Genomic DNA, 9,475 nt, shown 5'->3' with positions numbered 1-9,475 from the left:
CCCCTTGCTGCACCGCGCGGACGGTCACGCGTCGTCGTTCCGTTTCCTCACCGCCACTAGTCGAGGAGGACGCGTCGGCATTCCGCTCCTCGCCGCGACGCATTGAGGTGGAAGCGTCGTTGTTCCGTTCCTCGCCGCCACTAGTCGAGGAGGATGCGTCGAGGTGGACGCGTCGGCATTCCCAATCTCGCCAGCACGCGCGTTGGAGGACGCGTCGGCTCCCCGCTACGAGGAGAACGACGCGCTGCCCGCCGAGCCCCCCAACCTTGACGAACTTTGGAAAGAAATGGATGTCGCCTTGTGGGAGGCTTTGCCTCCAGCAGAACGCGCCAAAATAGAGGCGGAGAAGAAGGCCAAGGAATAGAAGCGCACCATGGAACAAGCTGCCTGGCAGGCTTATGTCGCGTCCGAGAGAGTCAGGCAATTGGCTCTTTGGCAGAAGGCTCGTGCGAGGGCCGTGAGGGTGGCGGAGGACGCCCGTGCCGAAGCCCTGAGTGCAGTTGGGCCCAAGCGCCTCATCTACGCTTGGCGGTACATGCATCGGGTGCATGCTTCCAGCGAGGAGGAGTACCTGTTGGCGCCAGATCACCACACCGGTGAGATCGTGCTCGCCCGCCGGCAAGCCGCCAATAAGCACCTCATGAGTTGCGAGGCTGATGAAGAAGCGTTGTGTCGGCGTGCTGGGAAATGGCCGTGCACCAGGGCACTCGTGGCGCGCCACAAGCGCTCCTGCAAGCGTCGTGGCTTTTAGTAGGAGCATAATTTTTGTTTCGTAAGGTGATCTCACTAGTTCTGGGACGCAAATGATAAATCCTGAATGTTCAGGAATTATTAGCGTCCTTAATTAAGTATGTAAAAGCGAAAGTTTGGAAACCTTGTGTATTCGTACGCATTTTGTAAGTACGTGCATATAGCACAAACTTTACTATATACTATCGCACTACACGTCTCTCTCTATATATGCTTGCAGACTGTGCTACTCCCTCCGTCCAGGTCAATAAGTCATCTTTCATTGTGCACCGTGACCAAGAAGGAGGGAAGACTTATACACCTAGACGGAGGGAGTACTACTATTACTTATGTACGTGCAAATGCATGTTTTAACATTATGATGCGGTTTTTGTAAAAGTAGAAAAATAGCACTAGTCAAGCTTGTGAAACGATTCAATGCAAAAGAAATGCAAAATTGCTCGTTTGATTGTTTACTTTTAGCTTCCTTCTCGGTGGTTATTTCTCTGTCGTACTTTGTACGGAGTATCTCACTGGTCGGAAAGGCATGCAAATTCCCAAACCGCTTCCTACACCCTATATCGAATCTTTTGCCTAACAAGTTGTGTCGTGCAATTGGAATTCCAACTTGAGTACTACTACTAGTAGGAGTACCAGGGGCCAGTTCTTTTAGGCTTCTAGATTAGTAATCCCATAACTACTACCTCCGTCCTGGTTTATTAGTCTCCATTGTAATCTGTGTTAAATTTTGATCATAAATTTAACTAATGAAATGTTATCTTTGGTCAAAATTTAGCACAAATTATAATGGTGAGGAATAAACCAGAACGGAGGTACTACAAGTAGTAGTTTAGAAGCCCAAATAAATGAGTGAGGCGCCTTAATGTTACTCTCCACTGTGACTAGTCTTATGGGAAAAGCTGGGGAAGCCGCCAATAGAACTGGCCCTAGGAGTAGTAGCTAGGGATACTAGTAGTAGTAGCTAGGGATACTAGGAGTAGTAGCTAGGGAACGAGTGTGCGAGATGAACCGGAGAAAGTAAATGCAGAGAGATGAAATGCAAAAAAGACGGAGGGATGTGATGGTTGCTTGTCCGTTTATTTTACCAGGCTACTTATTATTGGGAGTGGTTGGGTTTTGGGATATGACGACTTTACTGTCGTGCCACAAGCGGGGTGAGACTCCCGTGCAGCACCGCCCTCTACACTAGTACTCGGTCGTGGTTTACTACATCGGTCGTGGTTTATCCCCCATTGAATTTGACTGAATATTTAACAGACAAAATTTAGTGCATGTCAACAAAAACAATATCGTTGGATTCGTATTTGAACATAGTTTTCAATGATATAATTTTAGGTGACATGCATCACCATTTATCGTACTATATATAATGTTAGTTCAATTTTTGGTCGTACTAATCTATAGTAAGTTGCCCGTGCATTGCACGAAAGAGTGAAATGCATTGATCAGGGAGTTGTTTATTTTGACAAAGGATGTGGGGGTCATCTCATGTGTAACGGGTATCGATAGGTTTCTTCGGATATTACTTCATCTCTAGACCTCACAAACATCTGGGTGAAATAGATAAAAAGTATCTTTTGCAAACAAAAGCATTCAATTGTTCAACCTGCATCCAAAACTTGTGAAGAAATAACTCTTATTGTGCTTTTCAAGAAATGATCATCAAGAATTAGTTTTTGAGTATCCATTTTTATACATGTTGGCTACAGATGACATGGCACATTCTTATTGTCTGACTTCGATATGACCCTACGTTGCTGGCATGTGTCTCGTAAGTCAAGCGGCGTGATGTAGTCATCATCACCTGTCCACTTCCCGCAGCACATATTCGCTTCTCCATCTTTGTCCGCTCTTCCATCCCTGCTAAGGCGCCTCCCCCCTCGTCCAATCTTCCATCCCTGATAAGGCGCCTCCCCCCTCGTCCGAAACCCAAGCACTAACAATGGCATAACCGAGCAGCATCCGCCGAAAGAGTGGCTGGAATTCGCTCCCAATAGAGGTAATCAAGCTCATTGTTTCGCGTGTGGACAATCGCAGTACCATGCCGCTCGCCACGTGCTCGTCGAGGATGTACCATTTACTCAAAGCCCTCAGGCCGGAGCTTTTTAAGCCAGCTCCTTGCTTGCTGATGCCGCCTGATCTTCAAAAACGGCATGCCACGCAGCATAATGATCGTAGGGTGGCAAGCATCAACCCCCTTGACTGTGATCCGATCCCCGTCACCCTCAACTACATTAATGGTATGTACTGGGTCGACATGAACACGTCTTGGATGGTGCTCATCAACGGTCGCGGCAGCTGGATGCTGGTGGAGGTCTACACCCGGCGATTGATTCCCCTTCCTTCGATTAACACTGCACTGCTTTGGCACCGCGGCCCAGAATACTCGGGATCTTACAGTATCCAACATGATACCAAATTTGATTTGCTCAAGGTTGTAATCTGCCAAGTGCCCACAAGATCTGCGAATTATAAAGACTTCGGGCTAATTGCGTTCTTCAACCGCGGTCTCGCCTATCTAACAGGTCACTACGGTAAGTGGATAAATCTACACGTCCATCGCAGGATCATACATCCTCCATGGTTCTCTAATGCCATTGAACACAAGGGCTTCATTTACGTTGTCGACTCCTTCTATGGCTGGACGTATTGCTGGCCTACTCCAGTCATCACTACAAACGGTTGTTACAACAGTATGTTACTTTCCTATGATATCATGATGGCTTGCTTATATTACTGTCAACATTTACTGAAAAAATATTCATGCTCATAACATGCTATTCTTAAGATTGACTACATCAAGAGCCCTTTTTTATTTGACTCCAATTTTTTTAGGGTTATTTGACTCCAACTTGATATGATGTTGTATGACGCCTAGTGTCCCTACCCATCCTAATCCCAGAACCTTTCAAAGAAAAGTGGCATGGCAGTTGCAGGTGGTTCCTGGCTCGATCAGACAAGGGCGGACGATTGATGATCGTTCGCATGTACCGGACGTGTTGTTTCGTGGAATACAATCACAGTCACTGCAAGGTCTTTGAGCAGGATCCCAGCTTCTCTGGGCCTTCAGGAATTTTTGACTGGAGGTTGGTAAGTAGCCTTGGTACACGCTCTCTATTTGTCGGATTGAATTATCCGATTAACCAAGAGATAACCGACGGCAAGGATCATGATGGCAGCGCGGTTTCGTTCATCAGGCAAAACTGTGTGTACACAGCGTACCATGCGTCTCTACATGCACCATACCCTATTATGTGCTGCCATGCTCTGCAGCCCAAAGTAGGAGAGAGGGTCGCAAGTATCAGACTTCGACCTGTTGGCTGGAGTTTCCCCCGTCAGGCACCCATCTGGTTCCAGTCGTCAGCTAATCTCCACAGCTTAATAAATAGTAACCTCTAACTGAGCCAGTTAGGTAGATGCGTACACTTGGTGTAGTAGGATCTTTATTTAGTTTGATGCATACACTTGTTCTTTTTTGGTAGCCCTTTTGTAATGATAGCTGATGTTTGGTTTGGAAGAGAGAGTTGCGTCTTCACTCTTCTGGCCTGCTTACTGCTTCTGTTGCACCCCCAGCCCTGGTTGCTGCTGCTGCTGTTTTCAATGTACAATCATTAGTATATTTCGTCTGTTGGTTGAATAAATGTGTTGTTAGAACGACAAACACAATGTTTTCGAATTCGTTGCACGGTTCGATCCTTTAGTGCCCCGTATCGTACGTAGCGCATACTATATTTCGTACGGAACACATTTTCCACTTGTTGATAACATGCAGCCCACTAATGAAGGCCCAATAGAGAAGCCCATAATTAACTGGAACGGAGGCTCTCACATGAATCTGGCCCAGGTATATGCTCATGGTCCCCTAAACATAAATAAGTAAATAAATAAATAAAGCTAAATGCTCACGCACCAGTTCTTTAAATTCACGATTTAATAGGAGGATATTATTTCCTATGATAGTGTCGTTATATTTCAGTCGATATTATTCTTTGGCAAAGATAGTGACCAGTCTTCTTTCTCCCAGCATTTTCTTCCTGCAACCAGCGGACCCATGGAAATTGTAGTCAACGTCGTAAATAGATCCGGTCCATTTTTATTTTTCAATAAGAATGTCCAACCCAGCCCAGCACATTGGCGACAACACTTTATCCTCCGCATTGGTGTGCTCGCCGCGGCCCCGCCATCCGGCCCTGTCAACATAGTTTTTTTTTTGAAACGGTCCCTGTCAACATAGTGAATCGGGAGAGGACTGCAGTTGTGAGTATGACAGTACGGACCCACCAGGTCCACTCCCGAACACAAGCAAGTGTCTCTTTTACTACTCAGATGAACCCCTCGTTTTTTACTCTAATTCACCCTGCTGATATCTGGGACCCACATCATTTTCAACGTATAGTCAATTAATGACGGAATTGCACAACTTTTTTTAGTAGTAATTCGGAGGAGCAGGCTATAAACTGGGTTGTGCGGTCTCTGTGGCCCGTCTAACAACATGACCAACCCAGTAGTTTTTTCTTTGGGAAAATAGATAGCCCAGTATTTCTTTTTGAAGAATACCCAAGCTAGGCCTATTTGTTTTCTCCGACTTACTGGACTGCAAATCTTTCAAGACAAGGAGGGATGCATTCCAGCCTGGCCAAAGAGTATGGTCTGTGTCTGTTAAAAGTAATATCAAAAGGGGTTAAAAATTCCAAAAAAATATAGCAAATGGGATATTACTTTCTTTTTTGTTTTTGTTCTTCACTGATATCTTATACTCCCTCCGTCCCAAAATTCTTGTCTTGGATTAGTCTAGATACGGATGTATCTAATACCAAAACGTGACTTGATACATCCGTATGTAGACAAATCTAAGACAAGAATTTTGGGATGGGGGGGGAGTATTTCATTGGATTTAACATGACATAGTACTAATTTTTGGATTAAGAATATATTTTTCCCCAACAAAAATTTGCGAATTTTCAAAAATTTCCACATACTTAGTTAATTTTTTTAACTCTGGTACTGACCAAAAAATGGGCAGCAATTTTAAAAATGGAAAATGGGCTACAATAAATTCCATATGAATTAGAAAATGAGTAGAAATTAAAAAAATAGCAAATGGGTTGTACACGCCATAGATTTCGAGGTTGACTTGTTTACGCAAGGCTTTGTTAGTCAACACACGATTCTAGCAGCAGTGACTATTGGATGTCCATCCAACGGCCGACGTGCTTCTTCAATCTCTGATCTTCCTGCTCCAGCCGCCTAAACTAGCGCCGGCGGAACTGCCTGCTCCCTCCTCTTGTGGCCCGCTGTGATGCCACGCAGGCTTCCCCGGCCCACCCTACTCCCTCCGTTGGGCTAGCCGCACGCAATCAACTGCCTCCTTATTACGCGAAACAAATGATTCCTCCCACTGACATCTGGGGCGCACCGGTTGGGAGGCTGACCCATGGGCCTACTAAGTTGACGCGTACGCAGGGCTTGTCAACTTAGTCAACAAACGATTCTAGCAGCAGTAACCGTTGGATTTGAGTCGAACGGTCATGTTGCTTCTTCAATCGCTGCTCATCTTGCACCAGCCGCCCAAACCAGTGCCGACGAGACCGCCTGCTCCTGCCTCCAGTGGCCGGCTGTGCTGCCGTTGAGGCCTCACTGCCCCCTACTACTCCCACCACTAGCCAGGCCCTGCGGCGATGGCAGCCTCACACCGTAGCTGAACTAGTGAACCCTCGTACTCCTCTCCGCGTGGGCATCCACTGCTGTGTCTTCCCCGACTCTGCGTCGTCCCCTTCCTAGGCCTCGCCGTCATCCACCGCCTTCGTGCTCTTGGCGCGGCGTGGTCAATGTGGTCAACGACCGACTTCCATCGGAAGAGTACTGTACATGGAGAGGCTGACAGATAGGTCCACGGCCGTAGCTGGGTCCACGGCCACAGCCTAGTTTTTTGTGATTTGCCAAGTAAGTCGCTTTGTCAGGCCTTTTGGGCTGCAAATCTTTCAAGACGAGGAGAGCTTCATTCGGCTGGCCGACAAAATGGCCTATCAATAATGAGAAATAGGCTGTACATTTTTAAAACACATCAAACCGGCATTTAGTTTAAAATTTCTTTTTTTCATTTCGAGATTTTAAATTGCGTTGATTTTTATGCGTGGACAATTTGTTGGATTTTATATTGATATATATTTATTTTTAAAATCAGTTTGAACGTGACTCAAAATTTCGGGATTAAAAACAGTTCGGACCGCACCGAAATATGCAAAATTTTGTATAATTTTTTAACCGTGGCCACAATATGGGTTGTAATGCTAACAAAGAGAATATGGGCTCCAAAAAACCCTTAAGAATTAGCAAATGGGTAGTAAATTATTAGAAATAATGGAAGATGGGTTGTATGTTGTTTTCCACAGATTTGAGGCTTTCCTAAAAAAAGGTTGACGCACAAGCAGTGACTGTTGGATGCCCATCCAACGGCCGTCGTGCTTCTTCAATCTCTGCTCTTCCTCCTCCAGCCGCTCAAACAAGCGCCGGCGGGACTGCCTGCTCCCTCCTCCCGCGGCCGGCTGTGCTGCCGCGTAGGCCTCACCGTCCCACCGTACTCCCATCGCTGGCCTAGCCATCCCTCTACTCACCCACAAATGTTGTTATTCTCCGGCGATGGCAGGCGAACCAGTAAACCCTCGTACAGTCGTACTCCCCTCCGCGTGGGAAACAACTGCCGAGTCTTCCCTGGCTCCATGTCGTTCCCTTCCTAGGCCTCGCCGTCGTCCACCGCCCTGGTGCTCTCGGTTCGGCCTGGTCAACATGGTCAACGACCGACATGCATCTGAACTGGACTATGCGTGGAAAGGCTAACAGCTGGGTCCACGGCCGCATGCAAGGAAATGCCTTCTTATTACGCGCAAAATAATGATTACTCCACCTGACATATGGGACCCACCGAAAGGGCCTCTGTATTTCGTGAAAAAAACGCTGCCGCCGCTGACAGCTTCGACCCACCAGTTATATCTTCGCACATAAGGAAGTGCCTCCTTATTACGCACAAAAAAAATGAAATACTCCCCCTGCTAGCTGGGACCCAGTATTGTGGGAGGCTGACTTGTGGGCCTACTAAGTTGATGGGGACGGAGGGCTTTGTCAACTTAGTCAATATGCACGATTCTAGCTCCATTGACCGTACGATCTCCATCGAATGGCTGTACTGCTTCTTCAACCTCTGGTCTTCTTGCTCCAGCCACCCAAACCAGCGCCGGTCGTGCCTTGTGCTCCTGCCTCCCGTGGCCGGCTGCGATGCCGCGGAGGCCTCACCACCCCCTACTACTCCCACCGCTGGCCAGGCCATCCCTCTACTCACCCACACCCCCTATTATTCTGCAGCGACGGTAGCCTCACACCGCAGCCGAACCAGTGAACCCTCGTACTCCTCTCCACACGGGCTTCCACTGCCGCGTCTTCCCCGGCTCCGCGTCGTCCCCTTCCTAGGCCTCGCCGTCGTCCACCGCCCTGGAGCTCTCGGCACAGCATGATCAACATGGTCAAGGAACTACTTCCATCGGAAGAGTACTGTACGCGGAGAGGCTGACAGCTGGGTCCACGGCCGTAGCAAGGAAGTGCCTCCTTATTACGCGCAAAATAATTATTCCTCACCTGACAGCGGGGACCCACCGGACGGGCCATCGTGTTTCGTGAAAAAAACATTTCCCCTGACTGTTGGGACCCACCAACTACATCTTCGCACGCAAGGAAGTGCGTCCGGGCAAAAAAACGATTCGCCCCCCTGACCGCTGGGACCCACCAGCTACATCTTCACACGCAAGGAAGTGCCTAACAGTCGGGACCCACCTGGTCGAAGCGTACGTAGCATTGTCATTCTGGTCACGAATGTGTGCGTACATACTGGTCGATGTAGAGGCGCGCATGTAGCATGTACACGTACGTACAACAGCCAGGGTGCAAGAAAGTAAATACGGCCACGTACGTACATACGGGCGGGGTCTCGAACGCCTACTCGCGTGTACGTATGGCCAGGGCTCGTGTACATGGCTGGGTTGGAATGGAGAAACAGTGTCGTCGTGTTCATGGGGAGCCAACCGGCTGGGTCGGAATGAAATGCGTCGTCATGTTCATCGGGAGGGCTTGGATGGAACAGCCGATGGAAACGAGGCCTGGCATACCGCAGAACGGAGGAAACGGCCTTGTGTTCGACCGGCCACATTTGAAACGGGATGCTGTTCATCGGGAGGGGTCTGGCGTACCACAAAACGGAGGAAACGGACCTCCTACGGTCGAAACGGGGGTCCTGTTGATCGGGAGGGGTGTGGCATACCACAAAATGGAGGAAACGGATTTGTGTTGGAGCGCTACAGTCGAAACGGGGGTCCTATTCATCGGGAGGGGTGTGGCGTACCGCAAAACAAGACTCCACGGGATACTGTTCATATCCACCATCGACCCCCTCTTGCCTCCACGGGCTACTGTTCATCCATCGTCGACCTCCTCCAGCCTCCACCTGTGACTGTTCATCCACGGGCTCTTGTTCATCCAGCCTCCACCGCGCGCTACTCCACCGGCTACTGTTCAACCAGCCCTCTCCACGGGCTCCTGTTCAACCACCCCTCCACGGGCTACTGTTCATCCAGACCTCCATCGTCTACTGTTCATCCAGCCCTCCACGGGGTGCTCCTGTTCATCCAGCCCTCCATGGGGTCCTGTTCATCCAGCCCCAACCAGCTCGATCGATCGG

This window comes from Triticum aestivum, chromosome 1A (genome assembly GCF_018294505.1).
Source record: "Triticum aestivum cultivar Chinese Spring chromosome 1A, IWGSC CS RefSeq v2.1, whole genome shotgun sequence".
Lineage (NCBI taxonomy): Eukaryota > Viridiplantae > Streptophyta > Magnoliopsida > Poales > Poaceae > Triticum > Triticum aestivum.
This window is presented reverse-complemented; position numbering follows the sequence as displayed.